Source organism: Pyrus communis, chromosome 10, assembly GCF_041283825.1.
Source record: "Pyrus communis isolate YQ-2024b chromosome 10, ASM4128382v1, whole genome shotgun sequence".
In the NCBI taxonomy this organism is placed as follows: Eukaryota; Viridiplantae; Streptophyta; class Magnoliopsida; order Rosales; family Rosaceae; genus Pyrus; species Pyrus communis.
In genome coordinates, this window is record NC_142574.1 from 2,438,193 (window position 1) to 2,459,906 (window position 21,714).

A 21,714-nucleotide genomic window follows, 5' to 3' on the forward strand; every position below is an offset into this window, starting at 1 on the left:
CATTGTAATAATTTTCTTGGTCTCGTCTTATGGAAACAACCTTCCACATAGTAATAATTGTCAACAAGTACAAAAGTATACAATATCACAAATAAAAGTTGTTTGGAACAATGTTTTAGTTTCAAGAGTATATGCCACATCTTTAAGCTTGTAGGTACATACGTGCATGCACTATTTTAAAAGTCTGCGACTAGCGTCACCTAGGCGGTAGGCCGTTGGCTAACGCCTTGATTAATCCCTAGGTATTTGGAAATTAAGAAAAGGCACTTAGACCTGTCTAGGCGACCTAACCCATCTAGACCTGCCCAGGCACCCACCTAGGTCGCAACTCTCACTTAAATAGAGAATGGATAACTTTCATTCAACATTTTATTTTTCAATAAATTGTAAGATATTTGTTGAATATGTGGATAAACATTTATTATATGCTTGTTCTCCATGTTTTCTGTATGTTCTAATACTTCACTATGTCATTCTATTTTGGAATTTATGTTATGTTTTTTTTTTTTTTAAAGTATAAGTATACATTTATTAATATGTTATATAATAAATGTAATTGAAATTAAGAAAACCGCCTAGACCCCTGCCATCTGCCTGACTAGCGCCTAATGCATTTTAGAACTTTCTGTGCAAAAAATAAAATACATGGCTCCCAAGAAACCCTATTTGGAAATACAACATTCATTTAGTATAAATAAGTCAATAAATAATATCTTTTAACTAATGTTACTAAGTAATAACCTTCTTAAAGTTATAAAATTGATTTGGTCCCAACTTTATAACTTTATAGAGATTATGGAAGATAGCGACCTAAAGACTGTTGACTTTTGTATATATTCCTATAATCTCAAGATTCCCGGTTTAGTATAATTTCATGTAAATTAATTCTTTCCTTATTCATATGATTGTAATATCTTCAAAATTCCTCCTGGAGAGATGAAAGGAGACATAATACAATTCCAACAGAGCATTCTCTTCTTGGCACCAGAGCCTAGGTTAAGAAAAAAAAAATCCGCTGTTGTGTGCAAAGTACATATCAACCAGCCACGCCGCCAGATTGTGCAGCCCGTCATCCGATCATCAGCTGCACCGCCAGTTGTGCTATGTGTCATATAACCAGCGAGCGATGTCGTCGTTGTTGGACCGAACCCTCATGTTCGTTTGCTTTCTCGCACTGGAGTCTATATGCATTGTGTTGAAGCCTAGAACTCAGACCCCCACATCTGCCACTGTTGGCTGTTGCCTGCTGCAATTCGAGATCTAAACTTCACAATCAATTCCGCTGCTGAACCTCTTTGCCTGAATCAACCAGCCACGTCTGATCCGCCGCTGAACTTGCTCGCACCCATCATCGCACCAGTCCATTAACCATTTGCAGCAAGTTTTTTTTTATTTTTTTATTTTTTTATTTTTTGGCTTGCAAAAATCCCATCTGCTGTAATTCTTTGGTATCTGTGCGAATGAAGTCTAGATAAAGGAAACAATTAAAAAAGGGAAAACGCAGAAAAGAAAAAGGCAAAAAAAAAAAAAAAAGAAAAAGAGGAAAAGCATTGTTTTGAGTTTCTGTTCGTCTTTTTTTTTTTTTTTTTTTTTGTTGTGGCCCACACGATACAATCAAAATGGCTAGCTATGAAATCATTATTGATCGGACCCGTGGTTCTTCCTATCGTTCACCCCACAAGTGTCCTTATTGTGGCTTGAGAGGACATTCCAAAAATCATTGTTTCGAACTTATTGGCTATCTTGATAATTGGGACCGGACTTGTGATTCTCGTTGTAATCAGTCACGTACCTTGTTTGCCGATGCTAAGGTTGATTCTGAACATATAGTTAAGAAAGTTTCTACCTTGCTCACTGATACAGGTAACGATGGTAATGCCCTAAAGGTTTCTACATCTGTTATGAATAATACATGGATAATTGATTCTGGTGCTAATGAACATATGACTTGTGATTCTAGACAAGTACAAGCCATAAACCCATCCACCAAAACTGTTGTAAGTGTTGCCAATGGTAATGATGCCCCTATTGTTGGGGAATGAGCTATTTGCCTTTTTGATACCCTTAATCTAGATACCATACTTGTTGTTCCTTTTGATTATAATTTATTATCTGTTGCCCAGATAACCATTGCCCAACATTGTATTGTGATTTTTTGGCCTTATTTTTGTGTTTCTAAGGACATTTGGACTCGCAAGATGATTGGTTATGGTATTAGAAAGGGGAAGCTCTACTACTTGGAGCTGATGTCGAACAGTAGCCAGATGTTGACTCAAGCTCTTGCTATGGACATGAGAGGAATAAATCTATAGAGGTTTGGTTATGACATCGTCGACTTGGATATGCTTCATTCAGTTACTTACGGAGGTTGTTTCGTAGCTTATTTGTTCAAAATGATGTTTCTCACTTTAAATGTGATGTTTGTGAATTGGCTAAAAGTCATCGTACCTCGTTTCCATCCAGTTTGAGTAAAAGTTCAATTCCATTTATGATAATTCATTCTGATGTTTGGGGACCCTTTAAAATTGGTACATTGGGTGGTGCTTATTGGTTCGTTACTTTTATTGACGATTGCACACGTATGACTTGGGTTTGTTTGATGAAGTCCAAAAGTAAAGTTCCTTCTTTGTTTCAGCGATTTCACAAAATGGTGCAACTGCAATATAAGTCACAAATACAGGTCCTCATGAGTGATAATGGTGGCGAGTATGTGAACTCTGAACGAAAAAACAATAGAAAACTTGTGTTTGCAATCGTTTTCCCTATCTTGGGAGCAGTTTTATATGCTTTCCTTGCAATTGTCTTCATCAAAACAAGAAAGAAAGAGTCGGAAACAGAAAAGAGTGATATCCAGGATGAAAATTTTTCAATCTCTCTTTTTTATGGAAAAAAAATTGTATTGCGAGATCATAAGAGCAACCAATGGTTTTGACTCCATATTTTGCATTGGGAAGGGAGGATCTGGAAGTGTCTACAAGGCAAAGCTACCATCAGGCAACATAGTTGCAGTGAAGAAACTCCATAAAAAATTGTTGGAATATAAGTGTTAGTGCTAGAGAATATTAACTTAAGCCTTAGTATTTTAGTTTAAATGTAAGCCATTGGATTACATTCCAATTGGACAGTTGAGGTGTAATCTTAGAGTTAGTGAATTGTATATACACATGTAACTATCTTATAGGGTATATTACATGAATGGTTGGATTTGAGTTTGTAATATAAGGAGATAATCTCTCTCTCTCTCTCTCTCTCTCTCTCTCTCTCTGTAACGGTAATATACACACGCATGTTTGGTGTGAGGTGTGAATGAATACAAGCATCTTCTATGAGAACATTCTCTCTGCAAGTTTATGAGATTTTTCCAGAAACCTTTATCACCATTTTCGATTCATTCTTTACAACTAAGATCATAGTCTCTGAGATTCTAACATGGATTTAGAGCCAGGTTTAATCGCTTAACACTGGGCGATTGAATATGTGAAGAAAAGAATATGAAATTTGAAGAAGTTGCTAGCAAGATCTGTGTCTAACATGGCAGGGTTTGGAGTGGTGAGTTGAGGGCGCCGATCTTCAATGGCGAGAATTATGAATTCTAGAGTATAAGGATAAAGATTATCTTCAAGTGTCATGGATTACGGGAGTTCGTTGAAAAATGAGTAGAGTGCTCAGATTCGAAGGAAGCTGATGAATCTAATGCAAAGAAGAAGGAGAAAAAGGAATCGAGTGATGCTGTAACTCTGACGGAAAAGCTCATAAAATATGCCAAGGGTTTGGGGTTGATTGAGGGAGCGGTTTCCGATGAGATATTTCCTCGAATCTCTCATGAAAAAACTTCTAAGGGAGCTTGGGATATCTTGATGCAAGAATTCCATGGCGATAAACAGGATATAAGTGTTAAATTACAAGGTCTTCATAGAGAATTCGAATATACCAGAATGAGAGATAATGAGTCTTTGTCTGTTTATCTTACAAAATTGTTTGATTGTTTGATTTGATATATCAAATGAGAAGTTATGGAGAAGAATTGTCTAGAGAGATAATTATGCAGAAAATGTTGATTAGTTTACCCTCTGCGTATGATTCTATATTCTCTGTGATTGAACACTCAAGGGATATTAATGTGATCGAGGTTTAAGAAGTAGTAGCTTCATTAAAACGTTTTGCACAGAGATTGGAGAGACATAATGATAACAAAACTGAGAGAGCATTTGCAAGTCTCAATTGAATCCCAAACATTCTAATTCTTTTGGAAATCAAGGCAATCGATATCAGAAGAATTGGAAACCAAAATTTAGAAAGTGGGATCAAAAGCCTACTTATCAAGCTGGGAAGCAAATTGCAGCTGCAGAAGGTGGAAGAAATCCTTGTAGGAACTGTGATAAGTATCACTATGGTGAATGCTTTCTTAAAGGCAAACCTAAGTGTCATTGTTGTGGGAAAATTGGTCACATTGCAAGAGACTGCAATAATAAAAAAGTTGCTCAAGGTGTTTAGCAGCTAAATTTTGCAACTCAGGTTCTTCTTACACCAACCATGTTCTATGCAAATAATGCAGTTGATAAGAAGTCTATTGAAGATGTATGGTATGTGGACAACAGTTGTAGTAACCATATGACTGGCAGAGAAGATGTGCTAGTTGATATTGACAAAAGCATAACTACAAAATGGGGACAGGACAATTGGTTGATGTTATTGGAAAAGGAAGTTTGGTGGTTGACACTAAGATGGGAATAAGGTATATGAAAGGAGTAATGCTTGTCTCAGTTCTAAAGGAGAACTTACTCAGTGTAGGGCAGATGATAGACCATGGATACTTTCTAATTTTTGGAGATAATAAGGCTGAAATTTATGATGACTCATTTCTTTCTAATATGGTTGCCAAGGTGCCAATGAAAGGAAACAGAAGTTTTCCTTTGAAACTTCAAAAATACCTACACATTGCATTAAGGGCAAATGTGAGTAGGTCAACCTTAATCTGGCACAGGAGAATGGGACACTTGAATGTCAATAGTTTGAGGTTACTTCAGGAGAAAGAAATGGTGTTTGGATTGCCAGAAATCAAGTGCACAAATGAAGTGTGTAAGGGGTGTATTCTCGGGAAGCAGTGCAAAGATTCCTTTCCAAGAGAGACAATAAGTAGGGCCACTATTCCACTGGAATTGGTACACACTGATGTTTGTGGACCAATGCAAACTGTTACAAAGGCTGGAAATAGGTACTTCCTCACTTTTATAGTTGATTGTATTCGGATGTGTTGGGTTTACTTTCTGAGATGCAAATCTGAGGTGTTCAATGTCTTTAAGAAGTTTAAGGCTACTGTTGAACTGCAAAATGGGTATAAGTTGAAGAAACTAAGAAGTGACAGAGGATGAGAGTATACATGCATAGAGTTCAACCAATTTTGTGAGGAAATGGGAATAGAATGACAACTCATTGTGGCATACTCACCACAGCAGAATGGAGTGGCTGAAAGAAAGAATAGAACCATTGTGGAGATGGCTAAGTGTATGATGTTTGAAAAGAAGATACCACTGGAGTTTTAGGCCGAGGCAGTTAACATTGCAGTGTATGTCTTAAATGGTGTCCAACTAAAGCTTTAGACAAGAAAACTCCATTTGAAGCCTATAGTGGAAGAAAGCCAAGAATTAAACATTTGAGGGTGTTTGGTTCTTTATGCTATGCTCATGTCCAGAACAATAGAGACAAAAACTTGATTTGTCTAGCACAAGATGTGTGTTTCTGGAGTATGGAAGTTGTGAGAAAGGCTGCAAATTGTATAACATTGAATTTGGAAAAGTTATCATTTCCAGAGATGTAGTATTCAATGAAGAAACAAGTTGGGATTGGAGTGCACAAAAAGAATGTAGTATTTTAGTTCCACTTACTGATATGCTTATTGAGAAAGAAAAGGAGACTGGTGGATCAAGTTTAACTCAAGCTAAGATATCAGAAGGTGATGGTGAGACATCAGGGAATATTGAAGAAACACATGTTGAAATTGATGTTGTGGGACAAAGTAGAAGTTCAGGTCTACAAGATTTCGATCATACTCCTCTCAAGTATAAAAGTATTGCAGAAGTGTATAAAAAATGCAATCTGTCCATCATTGAGCCTAAAACGTTTGAAGAAGTTGTCAAGGAACATGGCAGAAAGCAATGGAGAATGAAATTACAACGGTAAAGAAGAACAATACTTGGGAGTCGGTTAGAAGACCATTTGATAAACCAGTAATTGGTGTCAAATGGGTTTACAAAACCAAGTTAAACCTTGATGGCTCAGTGCAGATAAACAAAGCTAGATTGGTTGCAAAGGGCTACTCTCAAAAGCTTGAAATAGATTTTAATGAAACCTTTGCACCAATTGCTAGGCTTGACACAATTAAAACATTGGATGCACTGGCTATACAGAAAGGGTGGAAACTATTTCAATTAGATGTGAAGTCAGTATTTTTGAATGGAGTATTGCATGAAGAGGTGTATGTTGATTAACACTCTGGATTTGTGGTTAAGAATAAGGGAGATGAAGTTTACAGACTCAAGAAAGCACTATATGGTCTTAAGCAACCTCCAAGAGCTTGGTTTAAATAGATCAATTCTTATTTCACTAAGGATGGTTTTCAAAGATGTCATAGTGAAGCAATACTATATGTGAAGACCGCTGAAAGTGAAATACTTATTGTTTCTCTGTATGTGGATGACATGATCTACACTGGGAGTTCACAAGAGTTGATGATGGAGTTTAAAACTGAGATGATGAGACGATATGAAATGACTGATCTCGGGCTATTGCATCACTTCTTGGGTTTAGGTGGGATACAAATTGATTCTTGCATTTTCTTGCATCAGAAGATGTATGCAAAGACACTACTAGATAAGTTTGGTTTCAAAGATTGTAAATCAGTTGCTACCCCTATTGTAGTGAATGAAAAGCTATGTAAGACAGATGGAAGTGAACAAGTTGATGAAAGCTTATATAGACAGATAGTTGGAAGTCTGCTATATTTGACTGCAACAAGGCCGGAGATCATGTTTGCAGCAAGTCTGTTAGCTAGATTTATGCATGATCCTACCAGAAAACACATGGGAATGCCAAGAGAGTACTTAGGTACATTCAAGGCACACTTGATTATGGTATAACATATGAGAAAGGGAAAGAAACAATGCTTATTGGCTACTGTGATAGTGATTGGTTAGGGAGTAAGGATGATATGAAAAGCACATCTAGATATGCATTTAACCTTGGTTCAGGTGTATTTTCGTGGGCATCAATCAAGCAAAGTAGTGTTGCACTATCCACTGCAGAGGCTGAATATGTCAGTGCAGCAGAAGCCATTGCATAAGCAATCTGGTTGAGATTTGTTCTCTTAGATTTTGGCGAATAACATGTTGAGCCTACACCAATTCTATGTGATAATACATCTGCTATAGCCATAACCAAGAATCATGTCCATCATCATAAGACAAGGCATATTAATAGAAGATTTCACTTTATTCGAGATGCATTGCAAGATGGGGAGATTGATCTGCTGTACTATAAGATTGAGGAGCAAGTTACAAACATTTTTACCAAGGCATTGGCCAGAGATTGGTTTGAATATCTGAGAAATGAGTTTGGAGTAATCTCAACACAACACTTAGAAGGGAGTGTTGGAATATAAGTGTTAGTGCTAGAGAATATTAGCTTAAGCCTTAGTATTTTAGCTTAAATGTGAGCCATTGGATTACATTCCAATTGGACAGCTGAGATGTAATCTTAGAGTTAGTGAATTGTATTGACACATGTAACTATCTTATAGGGTAGATTACATGAATGGTTGGATTTGAGTTTGTAATATAGAGAGAGAGTCTCTCTCTCTAACGGTAATATACACACATGCATGTTTGGTGTGAGGTGTGAATGAATACAAGCATCTTCTGAGAACATTCTCTCTGCAAGTTTCTGAGATTTTTCCAGAAACCTTCATCACCATTTTCGATTCATTCTTTACAACTAAGATCATAATCTTTGAGATTCTAACAAAAACATGACGGCGAGGAGACATTGCATAAGGAGTTCCACAATGAAATAAGTGCACTAATCAATATACGACATCGAAACATTGTGAAACTTTGTGGCTTTTGTTCAAATTCACAACACTCTTTTTTGGTCTATGAGTATCTAGAAAAAGGTAGTCTGGCTTTAATCTTGAGCAAAGAAGACAAAGTAAAAGAATTGGAATGGAGTACAAGGGTGAGAATTGTAAAGGCGTAGCTCATGCACTGTCTTACATGCATCATGATTGCGTGTTGCCAATTGTACATCGAGACATATCAAGCAGAAACATTTTGCTAGATTATGACTATAAGCCTTGTATTTCGGACTTCGGCCCTGCTAAGTTTTTGACTCCAGACTTATCAAATTGGAGCTCCCTTGTTGGCACATGTGGATATGTAGCACCATGTAAAATAAAACAATTAAAAAAATATAATGTTACATTTGATGATATAAAGTTAAACATACTAATGGCTTGTTGTCCCTTAATTGTAATGCAAAGTTGGTCTACACAATAAAAGTAACTGAGAAATGTGACGTGTATAGCTTCGGAGTGTTGTCATTGGAAGTGCTCATGGGAAAGTGACTAGCCGATTTAATCTCATCCTTTTCGTCACCATCCGTGTGTGAAAATAAATTGCTGAAGGATTTATTGGACCAACGGCTTCCACCTCCTACACTTGAAGTTGAATATGAACTGACAACCATTGCAAGGGTACCAATCGCATGCAGGCATTCACAACCGCAATCGAGGCCAACAATGCACATGGTTTCTCAGTACTTATCATTTCAAACTGCAGCTTCCATTAGAGGGCTAGACATCACACTTGAACAAATCATGAAGATTTAAATTGTGTTTTACATTGTTTGAGTTGGCACGAAAGTCAGATCACCTTGTTTAAATATATCATATACATATATTATTCTTCAGCCAAGATTAATTACAGTCTTCATCTTTTGCCTGAGTTTTTTTTTTTTTTTTTTTTTTTTTTGGGTCAAGCGATAGATTTGTTAGCTTAGGTGTTAGATTAGGAAGCCGACGTGGTTCGAACCCACATCATGGTGCAAAGACAACACTCCTCTCCATCACTGTGATAGAGGGTCACTTGCCAAAATCAACTGATTTGAGTTGACTATTATTTATTTTTCATAGTTGAGTTGACTATTACTTGATATGAAGCCATATGGTATTCTGCTATATTTGCAGGTAAAAAAAGAACAAGAGGAGTACGCTCAAATGCGGGTCCAACATATATGACCACCTAAACGGTTAGACCAAAATATCCAATTTAGTATTTACCACCACCTCTTATGAAAAAATCATGTTAAAGATGGTGCTTTTGAACCCGTGTAAAACTCTGGTGCAGTGCACATAATTACTGTTTTCTAACTCATGATTTCTCTCACTCCAGAGTTCTGTTTTTAACAAAATTTACATTGTTGGAAAGATGTTTCTATTAAAAAATGATTCTTTGATAATCTTTACAGACTCATACATGAGTTTCTTTTATACAGGAATAGGAAAAACACGATCCTATATCTAAGCCTAGGAAAAAGTAGTTGCCTAGTTTACAATGCTACAAAAGGAAATATAATCTATACAATCAATTAAGCATGATACACGAAGAATAAGAGATCAAATCTTTAGCTGACTTTACTCCTTTTTCTCAACAATCCCCCTCAAGTTGGAATGTATGTTAATGATTCCCAACTTGCCGAGTAAAGTCAAAAATTGAGAAGAACTCAAGGCTTTGGTAAAAATATCAGTTGGTTGTTGTGAAGTTGATATGTGTGCTGTTTTGATCAAGCCTTCTTGAATCTTCTCTCGAACCAAATGACAATCAATTTCTATATGCTTTGTTCTCTCATGAAAAACTGGATTTGAAGCAATGTGTAGGGCAGCTTGATTGTCACAATACAATTTGACAAGATGTGCATGCTTGATTCCCAAGTCTGCCAAAATGTATTTTAACCAAGTAATTTCATAACATGTTGTAGCCATGGACCGATATTCTGCTTCTGCTAAAGATTGTGACACTGTTGGTTGTTTCTTAGTTTTCCAAGACTCTAATGACTTCCCAAGAAATATACAATATCCAGTGGTAAAACATCTAGTGTCTCGACACCTTGCCCAATTTGCATCACAAAAAGCATTCAACCCTATTAAGCTTGTTGCTGAAAGAAATATACCTTGACCAGGCGAATGCTTAATGTAATGCAAAACTCTATGGGCTGCTTCCAGATGTGGTATCCTTGGCTTGTCCATGAATTGGCTCAAGATATACACAACATATGCTAAGTTCGGTCTTGTAATGGTTAGGTAGATTAAACGCCCAACAAACAATCAAGATTAAATGAGCATAATTTTGATAACTTTTTGTTGTTATTTTAATTTGTTTTTCCTATAATAGGTGTTGGAAATTAAAAGATTGCAATCGTGATAGAGTTCAAGGGTTGAAAGATAAAAATTGAAAATTCTAATAGTTATGCCTACATGGTTGGGATTGAAAGATTGTAGGGATCTTAGTGTCAAAGTAATATTTTTTCCTCATAAAGTGGTAAAACATGGACAAGAGTTGGTTGATGATACCCCGAAATTTGGAAGCGTATACAGTTGGAATTAATTTATTTTTGGATCAAGCGGTTGCAAATGGTGTTGACCCCAATAAGTTTAGATGTCCTTGCAAAAGATGTTGTAATCGATATACTTTTGTCAGGAATACTATTGTTGAACATCTCGTATTGTATGATATGGACAAAGATTATAAAAACGTTTGGTGGCGACATCATGGTGAGCCCAACATTGGAGAGCAAAATGTGGCAATTGGAGAAGAAGAAATAGGAGTAAGGTGACTGGTATGCATAATTAACAGAAAAATGTGTATTGAACCCCCTATTGAGGAAGGGTGTCCATAAGAGGTGGAGACTTTTTTTAGGTTGCTTGAAGAGGCAAATCAAGATTTATGGCTAGGTTGTAAGGAGTTTAAGAAATTAGAAGCGGTTGTAAGACTGTATCAAATCAAGTGTTTAGCGGGAATGCCAAACGAGATCTTCCCCACATTACTCGAGTTAATTAAAAGAATGTTGTATGAATGGGATTGTTTGCTTGAATCTTGTTATAAGGAAAAAAAAACTTTTAAATGACTTGGGTCTGACGTATGTAAAGATTAATGCGTGTCCCAATGATTGCATGATCTATTAGAAAGATACTTCGGAGTTGACCGTGTGCTCGGTTTGTGTTAAATCAAGATATAAAATTACCAACGCAGAGGATAGCTCGAGGAAAAAAATCGCAGCTAAAGTTATGTGGTATTTTCCTTTACAAGCACGATTGTACCAGTTTTTTTATATCAAAGCATACGGCTAAACATATGAAGTGGCACGCAACTGAATGTCCTAAGGATGAGTTTATGAGGCATCCTTCAGATTCTTCAGCATGGAAGCATTTGGACAATTTATATCCGGAGTTTGTGTTAGAAATTTGAAATGTTCGATTAGGGTTGGCCAATGACGGATTTAATCTTTTTGGGAAAATAAGGCATGGCCATAGCACATGGCCTATGGTTCTTTATGTTTACAATTTACCACCTTGGATGTGTATGAAGCAACCGAATTTGTTGTTGTCTCTGTTAATACCAAGACCTCACAGTCCTGGTAAAGAGCTTGATGTGTAAATGTGTCCATTGATTGACGAGTTGAATGAATTGTGGGAGGTGGGCACTCCCACTTATGATGCATATTCCAACCAAAAATTTACGATGAAGGCTCCCGTCTTGTGGACCATAAGTGATTTTCCAGCTTATGGCATGTTGTCAGGATGGAGTACACAGGGCTATAAAGCCTGTCCATATTACAAGCATGATACATAATCTATTTACTTGATGGCGAGTCGTAAGATTTGTTATTTGGGGCATCGACACTTTCTTGCAGATAATCATACGTTTCGAAGGCAAACCACAACTTTTAATGGTCGGCGAGAGCATCGTAGTGCACCAAGGCAGTTGACTAGTTTACAACGTCTTGAAGAACTTTCTACATTGAGATCTACTTTTGGAAAACCAAACAAAGATGCTTCAGTTGGGCAATGCAGAAGAAGAACTTCAAGCAGTAGAAGTATTAACCGTCAATGGAAAAAGGGGACTAACCACCACCTTTTTAGTAATTAATGTCACTTATATCCGACGTGATCTTCGATGTCGCTTTTAACCGACACTACTATCCTTTTTTTATTTTACATTGCTTTCCTTCTTGGTGGCGGATTAAGGGGATTAACTGACAACAAAAGCCTTTTCGTGACACTAGCAGTGGTGTCGGTTCTCCTATCCGACATTGCATGATTTGATATCAGATTTTTGCCAAAACTCCAATAGAAATATGTTTTCTTGTTGGTTTTTGAACCGCAAGTTATAGCCACTTTTGTAGCAGTGTAGTCCTAAATTTTATGTCTAGGTGTTGCATGTGGTCTAATATTCTAGTTAGTAGTTAGGAATTTGGGTTTCTACCTATGGTCTAAGGTTCGAAACTCATCTCTTTCTTAAATTGATGAATAGTTCTGATCCCTCTCATCTCTCTTAATAATAGTAAAAAAAAAAAAAAAAAATCATTAAAAAAAAAGGTCTAGCTGTTGAAAACTAGTGTTGCACGACATCTTAATGAAGAGCAGGATTCGTGAAACTCCAATTGGTAAGTATCATGTTGCATTCCTACAGGAAATCATATATGAGAATTTGGCGACGTAAGATCAAAATATATGTGCATAGTTTTTAGGAAAGAAAATCAATTTGATTTGGCTTCAGTCTTTTTAGGGCCGTTCGTTGGTGGGCAAAAAGTCAACTTGGGTTTAACCAAATCAAATTCAATATAATATTGGGATATTGTGAAAAAAACCCATGATCAACGGCATGGTGAGCAAGTTTTACAGCTTTACATCATCAACGTTTTGAGCGTGAATTTCGTCTAGCAAAGTTGTGGAGCTTAATTGAGAGTTAGATTAGAGAGTTATCTGAGTCAAACACTCTAGTCTCCATCATATAGACAAGATGGCAAGACAATCTTCCGGTCGGTGTCTAGTAAGTTATGTCCAACAGCTGGTGCTTTATTGCAATAGTTGAAAACAATCATGTCTATCATTATGATGTAAGTTCGATTTTGTCAATTCTCCTCTATCCTAACAACTAACAATTTAACCTAATAATGCTATCATTTGTATGTGTGTGCGTGTGTGTGTATAAAATAATAAAAAAAAAAGTTGTGTCTTGTACGAGTTTTGTACTTGTTTGTTTGACATTAGTGGATTCTTTAACTGGCAGTGTGCACATGAAATTTTCCGAATGTGTAGGTTTTACCACGTAAAAGAAAAATCGTGCGTTCTCATCTTCTTATTTAATATGTTTAATTGTTGCTGCATCGCAAGATTGAAACGCCCGTGGGTTTGATTGTTTTTACCTGGGCTGTTTCTTTGTTGGGTTTTGGTTCCTCAATCCATCTACATTTTCATAAGCTTATTTTGTTTTATTTTATCTCTACATATATATTTTGATTTACAAACAATGTTCAACACGAATCTAGAGTAAGGGGAGATAAGAGCGTTTGAACATAGAATGCAACGGGTTTAGCATGAAGACCTTAAGTACCAGAGCAATCCACATGCCTTATAATTTCTTGTATTAGTAAATCAATTGATTCTTCACGGTCAAATTTTAGGCAAAAAGCTCAAATTTTAGTCCATAACCCAAAAATCTCAAATTTCAACACAAAAACCCAAAAGCCCAAAACCGAAAATCCAGTCCTGATCAATCCATAAAACATTTCAGGAATCCCGAAAATTAGGAATACCGAAATTTCGGTTCGGGATTGGTCTTCAAAATTCCTATCCCAAAAATTTTCAATTTGGAATCCCATACCAAACTACCCTTAAATATAATGTTGAACAATATGGTATCTCTTGCCATAGTCTAACCACCTCGATCCTTTCCAAACTTTTCTCACCTACCAAACAGATTTTTCTCACCAACCAAATAGCTTTGCTTCCGCTTCCCTTTCTCGATTCTTGATCAGAAGTCTGCATCTCTGATCTTTAATAGCGGTAAATTCTTCTAGGTCATCTTCTCCGATGATCGCACCTCCTCAATCTCCTTTTGCGATCGTGAATCTGACCTCTTCTCGGCTTCTCTCAAACCCTAATTCTTCATTTCAGGTTTCGATCAACTCAATTACTATCCAAAATATTGGTAGTATCGTTCAAACAAAGCTTCAACATCACAATTATCTTGTCTAGAAATCTCTATTTGATCCGATCTTTCATCGTTATAAGCTTACAGGAATTGTTGATGGATTTGAGCCACCACCGCCTCAATTTCTTGCTCATAATTCTGGCAACCTCACTCTTTTCCAAATCCAGCCTTTGAGCAGTGGTATGAGAATGACCAAAACATTATCCTCTGGATAAATTCCACTCTCTCGAAAGATCTCATCCCGTTCATTATTGGAGTCCAATCTGCTCGCGAGCTTTGGCAGAATCTTGAATGTCGATTTGGTGGAGTCTCTAAATCACTCATTCATCAGCTTCGCTCCAATCTTCAATCCATGACCAAATGATCCTTTTCAATCTCTGAATATTTGCAGGCTCAAGGAAGTTACAAATGCTCATGCCGTTGTTGGAGCACCAGTTGATGACAATGATCTCCTCCTCATAATTCTTAGTGGTCTTCCTGATGAATATGACTCGTTTGTGGACTATGTTCAATGCCGTTTAGCTAATACAACAATTGATGATCTTCATGGATTTCTTCTCAGTAAAGAAATGGCTATTTCAAGAAAGAAGCAAAATTAAGGTTCTTCTTCCAATGAACCATATCAAGCTTTCAATTCCATCCAGGCATCTAATCAACCTCCACTACTGCCTACACTAAATGTTCCTCAGGTGCAAGCTTATACTGCTCAAACTCAGCCAAACAGAAAATTTTCAGAGGAGTAATTCCCAACGCAATTATTCCAATCTCACCAAATTCAATCACTACAACAACAACAATCGCAGAGGAAATCGTGGTGGCAATCATGGTGGAAATTACTACAACAACAATCATACTTCTCGAAGACCTGTTCCTTATCAAATTTGTAAGGATCCTGGTCATCTAGCTATCGATTGCTCTAATTGTGTGAATCCTAATTTCTAAGGACGCATTCCACCTGCCAAGCTTGCAATATGTGACAACACCACTACTTATTCTTCCTCGCCATGGTTGATTGACTTTGGTGCAAGTTCTCACATGACAAACAATGTTCAACACCTGCAAAATCCTCACACACTAGTCCTGACAAAGTCTACATTGAAGATGGCCAAGGTTTGCCAATTCTTTACTCAGGTTCTTCGTTTATTAAAACACCATCAACTACTTTTAAATTGAACAATGTTTTGCATGTTCCTCATCTGAAACATGATATTCTCTATGCAAATATGTTCCTTTTGGATAATTGGTGCTCCTTAACCCTAAAGGAGTGGTCTCTATCCTTTCTTTGTGTCTTCTCCCCATGTAAAAAGGTTCTTTGCAAATCTTGCAATAAAAGCATCTGCTCAAATCTGACATCAACGTTTGTTCAAGACTTTTCAATATGTTGTATCAAAGTCTACCTTGCCTATTACTAGTAATATTAGTTAGTTTCATTGTTCAAATTGCATCTTGGGCAAATGTGCCAAATTACCTTTTCATGATTCTCTCTGTACTACTTCTCGAACCTTAGAACTAGTATATGTTGATGTTTGGGGACTAATACCCTTACTCTCTGTGAGTGGTTATCAATTCTAAATAATTTTCATTGATGATTTCATGAAATACACTTGGTTGTATCATGTGAAAAATAAATCAGATGCGTTTCATACATTTGTTCGGTTTCAAGCTTTTTTTGAGAACTTGTGTGGAACCAAAATTGGTACTTTAATATCTGATTCAAGTGGTGAATTCCTCATTTCTTCTTTTAAGACATCTTGCTCAACATGGTATTCAATACCATCTTAGTTGTCCTTAAACTCCTAAGTAAAATGGTTATGTTGAAAGGAAGCACAAACATGCTGTAGAAACAGCTAAAACCTTATTGATAGCATCAAAAGTTCCTCATCAATTTTGGATGAAAGCCTTCCTTACTGTAGTCTATCTAATTAATAGACTACCACCTGTCTCTAAGCCTTCACCATGGGAACAACTCTTCAAAAAGTCAATAGATTACACTCACCTTAAGGTTTTGGGTTTACATGCTACCTTTGGTTAAAACCTTATACCAACTCTAAACTTGAGGCAAAAAGCAAGTTGTGTGTGTTCATTGGTTATAGTCTAGTTAACAAAGGCTATAGATGTCTAGATCATTTAACTAATAGAATTTACATTTCTAGGCATGTCTATTTTGATGAAAGCTCATTCCCTTTTCATCAATCTACCTTTGTGTCATTGCCTATATCCCCTTCCACAAACACCGCTCCACCATCTCCCTTCTCTCTTACCTTTCTCAATTTATATCCCTTATCAACCTGCAAGTTTCCTTTATCTTCCCCTCCAACATCAGCCTTATCCCTATTATCCTCCCAATCTGCATCTTCACCTGCAACATCACATGCACCCTCACTTATACCACCCATAGCAGTCACTCATATTCATTCCCCTACCATTAGTACTAATCCTATAATACCCTCACCACCACATCAACCAATTCCCATTACCTCCATTCATCTTATGATAACTAGATCCAAATCTTGGATTTATAAACCTACAACATTCACTATAACAAAACATCCCTTGCCATCTACCTGAATCATGAGTATGTCCCTTCCATTTACTTGCAAGCCTCCAAATTTCCCCATTGGAGGACAACCATGCAAAATGAGTTCAACGCCTTACAAAGTGTTGGGACTTAGACACTGGTTCCAACTAAACCTTCTCAAAATCTAGTTGGGTGCAAATGGGTATTTCGAATTAAGAGAAAGCCATATGGTTTTGTGGATAGGTACAAGGCCAGATTAGTGGCCAAGGGATATAATCAATAGGAAGGAATATATTACAGTGATACTTTTTGTCCAGTGGCAAAACCAGTCACCATCAGAATATTACTCACTTTGGCAGTTCAATCAAATTGATTTTTGCATCAACTAGATGTTAGTAAAGCTTTCTTACATGGCAATTTGAAGGAAAATGTGTTTATGACTCAATCATCTGGTTTCATTGACCAAGATCACCTTAATCATGTTTTCCATTTAAAGAAGTCTCTCTATGGATAGAAACAAGCTCCAAGAGCTTGGTTTGAGAAGCTACAGTCTGTATTACTTTCCATGGGATTTCAGGCCTATCAATCAGATCACAGTTTATTTGTGAATATGTTTTATACTAAACATGTTTTAGAAGTACAAAGTTCTTCAACGCAAATTTTTATTCATCAGTCTAAATATGTTTTAGACTTGCTCAAAAGGACAAAAATGGATGAAGCAAAGCCATGTGTTACTCCTCGAGGTTCTGCCAAACTTGATCACACTGGTACATTGCTTGAAGATCTTGCAGAATATAGAACAATTGTTGGGGCTCTTCAATATCTCACTTAGCCAAGGCCTGACCTCTCATTTGCTGTTAACCTTGTAAGTCAACTCATGCATTCTCTAAGAGATCAACATCTTCAAGTTGTAAAATGTATACTAAGATATCTCAAAGGTTCTTTTGGTCATGGTTTATGGTTTCCAAAATCTTCATCCTCTCTCACACTCAAAGCTTTTTCTAATGCTGACTGGGCCGATTGTTCCTGGGACAGACAATCAACTAGGGGTTTCTGTATTTTTCTTGGTCCTTTACTCATTAGCTGAAGTGCAAAGAAGCAACAGACTGTTGCTCGTTCATCCACAGAAGCAGAATACAAATCTTTAGCCTACACAACCTCTGAGATCACTTGGATATGTCAACTATTTATTGATATTGGATTTTAGTTACCTGTTTTACCTCAGATTTGGTGTGATGTTCCACACTCGTACAAAACATGTCGAAATTGACTACCATTATATTCGGGAGCTTGTTCTTGCCAAGCTTCTCATAGTTCAATTTGTCTGTAGTCAAGATAATCTCATTGACATTCACACCAAATCACTTCCTTGGCAACGGTTTCATGATCTGAGATCCAAGCTTTCACTTCAACCTTCTCCGTTTAGCTTAAGGGGGTGTGAAGAGAATAATAGAGTAAATACAAATGTAAATAACTCACAAGAGTTAAAAGTTAGAGTTAGTTAAAGTTAATGCTGTAATAATTCTTACTTTTCCCCTTTGGTAACTTTAGACTTTAATTAATTTGTAAGTATATATACCCTGTAAAATTATTCTTTGGAGTTAATGAAAAAAATATTCATTTCCTCAATAAACCTGACCTCATAGATGAATACAAATGAAGCCCCACGCAATACTTGGATTGTGTTTCATGCAACTCTGCTGGAAGTGTCAACAGATTAAACCTCATCAATTCTGGTATACAAGGTACTCTACTTGAATTTCCATTCATGTCCTTGCCTAATCTTGCATATATTGATCTAAGCCTCAATGAACTTTTTGATCAAATCCCACCTAAGAACGGTTCCCTTGCCAAATTCATCTACTTTGATGTATCTTATAATCAAATGTTTGGAAAAATCCCACCCGAAATCGGTCTTTTAACAAATCTTCAAGTCGTCCACCTAAATGCAAATAAGTTCAATGGCTCAATTCCTCAAGAAATAGGCCAACTTAAATTTGTCTATGAGCTAGCTCTAAATTTAAACAATTTAGAGGGTTCAATTCCACCTTCTGTGGGTAATTTGAGCCAATTAACTTCTTTGATTCTCTTCAGAAACCAACTTTCCGGTCATATCCCTTCCGAAACAGGAAACCTTTCGAAATTGGTTGAACTTTACCTGTTTGACAACTTTTATCAGGCCCCATCCCTCAAAGTTTCGGAAACTTGAAAAATCTAACCATGATGTTCTTGTACAACAATACCTTTTTCTGGTTTGATCCCAACTTCTTTGAGGAATTTGACAAACCTTGTTTCTCTCTCTCTCTCTACGATAATAAACTTTCCGGCACTATTACTGAAGATATTGGAAACTTGAAATTTGTTGTGACTCTAAACCTGGCCAACAATCAGCTCAATGGAACTGTTCCCTCTACATTCGACAACATGAGCAACCTAGAAAACCTATACGCCCGTAGCAACCAGCTATCTGGATCAATCCCCCAAGAGATGGAGAATCTAATGAAGTTGACCATACTTGACTTGGCTACTAACCGATTTTCTGGTTATTTGCCTCGAGATATTTGTAGAGGTGGACTGCTACAAAGGTTTACTGCAGAAAATAACGAATTTACAGGTCCAAAAGGTTGCAAGAGCTTAGTCAGAGTCCGTATTGAAGGGAACCAATTTACAAGCAGTAATATGTCTGAAGACTTTGGTGTCTATCCGAATCTTTTGTTTGTAGACCTAAGCCACAACAACTTATATGGCGAAATCTCAGACATTTGGGGACTGTCCAAACTTAACAACCCTACGGATTGTGGGCAACAACCTTACTGGGAGCATACCATCTGAGATTGTCAATGCAACTAAAATTCAAGAACTCAATTTTTCTTCGAATCATCTAATTGGGATGGCTCCCAAGGATTTAGGGAGATTGACTTTTCTGGTGAATTTAAAGTTGAATGGCAATCAACTTTTGGGTTCTATACCCTCTGAATTTGGAGCATTCATTGAACTCGAATATCTTGATGTGTCAACCAACAAGCTAAACAGCTCAATTCCAAGCACTTTTGGCGAATTGATCAGTTTAAACTACTTGAATTTGAGCAACAAAAATTTCAGTCAAGAAATTCCATTTCAGTTTGGGAAGTTATTTCACATGTCACAGTTAGATTTAAGCAGTAACTCACTTAATGGCAAGATACCATCAGAAATTAGCAACATGCAGAGCTTGGAGCGGCTTAATCTTTCCGGTCTCATTCCAACAACGTTTGATGGAATGCATGGCTTGTTGTACATAGATGTATTCTACAATCACTTGTAGGTCCCATCCCCAACAGCAAAGCATTTTAAGATGCTCACAGCTTTGAAGGGAATGAAAGATTGTATGGAAATGTTGGAGATCTAGAATCCTGCGATAAACATATCTCAAAAAGAAAAAACAATAGAAAACTCATGTTTGCAATCGTTTTCCCTATCTTGGAAGCAGTTTCACTTGCTTTCCTTGCAATTTTCTTCATCAAAACAAGAAGAAAGAGCTGGAAACAGAAAAGAGTGATATCCATGATGAAGTTTTTTCAAACTCTCTATTTGATGGAAAAAAAAATGCATTGGGACATCATAAGAGCAACCAATGGTTTTGACTCCATATTTTGCATTGGGAAAGGAGGATCTGGAAGTGTCTACAAGGCAAAGCTACTATTAGGCAACATAGTTGCAGTGAAGAAACTCCATCAAAAACTTGACGACATGGAGACATCACAGAAGGAGTTCTACAATGAAATAAATGCACTAATCAATTACAACATTGAAACATTGTGGTTTTTGTTCAAATTCATGGCACTCCTTTCTGGTCTATGAATATCTAGAAAAGGGTAGTCTGGCTTCAATCTTGAGCAAAGAAGATGAAGCAAAATAATTGGATTGGAATAGGAGGGTGAGAATTGTAAAAGGCGTAGCTCATGCACTGTCCTACATGCATCACGATTGCGTGCTGCCAATTGTACACCGAGACATATCAAGCAGCAACATTTTGCTAGATTATGACTACAAGCCTCTAGTGTTTCAGACTTCGACATTGCTAAGCTTTTGAATCCAGATTCATCGAATTGGAGCTCCCTTGCATGCATATATAGATATGTAGTACGGTAAAGTAAAACAGTTAAAAAAGATAATGTGAAATTTGATGATATAAAGTTGAACGTATACTAATAGCTTGATCTCCCTTAATTTTTATGCAGAGTTGGCCAACATAATGAAGATAACTGAGAAATGTGACGTTATGGCTTTGGAGTGCTCGCACTGGAAGAAATCATGGGAAAGCGACTAGGCGATTTAATCTCGTCATTTTCGTATCCAACCGCGTGTGAAAACAAATTGCTGAATGATGTATTGGACCAATGGCTTCCACCTCCTACACCTACACTTGAAGTTGAAGATGAATTGACGACCATTGCAAGGGTTGAAATCGCATGCAGGCATTCGCAACTGCAATCGAGGCCAACAATGCACATGGTTTCTCAGTCATTATCATTTCAAACTGCAGCTTCCATTGGAGGACCAAACATCACTCTTGAACAACTCATTAAGATTTAAATTGCGTTTGACTTTGTTTGAGTTAACACGAAAGTCAGATCGTCTTGTTTAAATATATCATATATGTATTTGTTATATTTGCATGTAAATTAAGAATAAGGAAGGAGTGCTAGCTGGATTCGCTAAACAGCGAATCCTACATGTACATTACCACTTAAATGGTTAGAACAAAATAACCTATTTAGTATTTACTAGAAATGTTGCATGCTCATTGCTATAAGATTAAAAAACATATGAAAGATTACGTTGAAAGATAAAAAATAATAATAATAATTAAAAAATAAAAAAAACTGTGTCAGATAATACTATTTATGTTGAAAACATTATGAAGATTTTTGCATAAAAAAGATTTGTTCA

General features: G+C 36.7%; 2 pseudogenes; both read left to right on the forward strand.

Moving 5' to 3' along the window:
• The first annotated feature begins 2,855 nt into the window (after positions 1-2,855).
• On the forward strand, positions 2,856-14,863 carry LOC148693357 (MDIS1-interacting receptor like kinase 2-like; annotated as a pseudogene).
• Positions 14,864-17,491: 2,628 nt separating this feature from the next.
• On the forward strand, positions 17,492-21,357 carry LOC137727622 (uncharacterized; annotated as a pseudogene).
• The last annotated feature ends 357 nt before the right edge of the window (positions 21,358-21,714 follow it).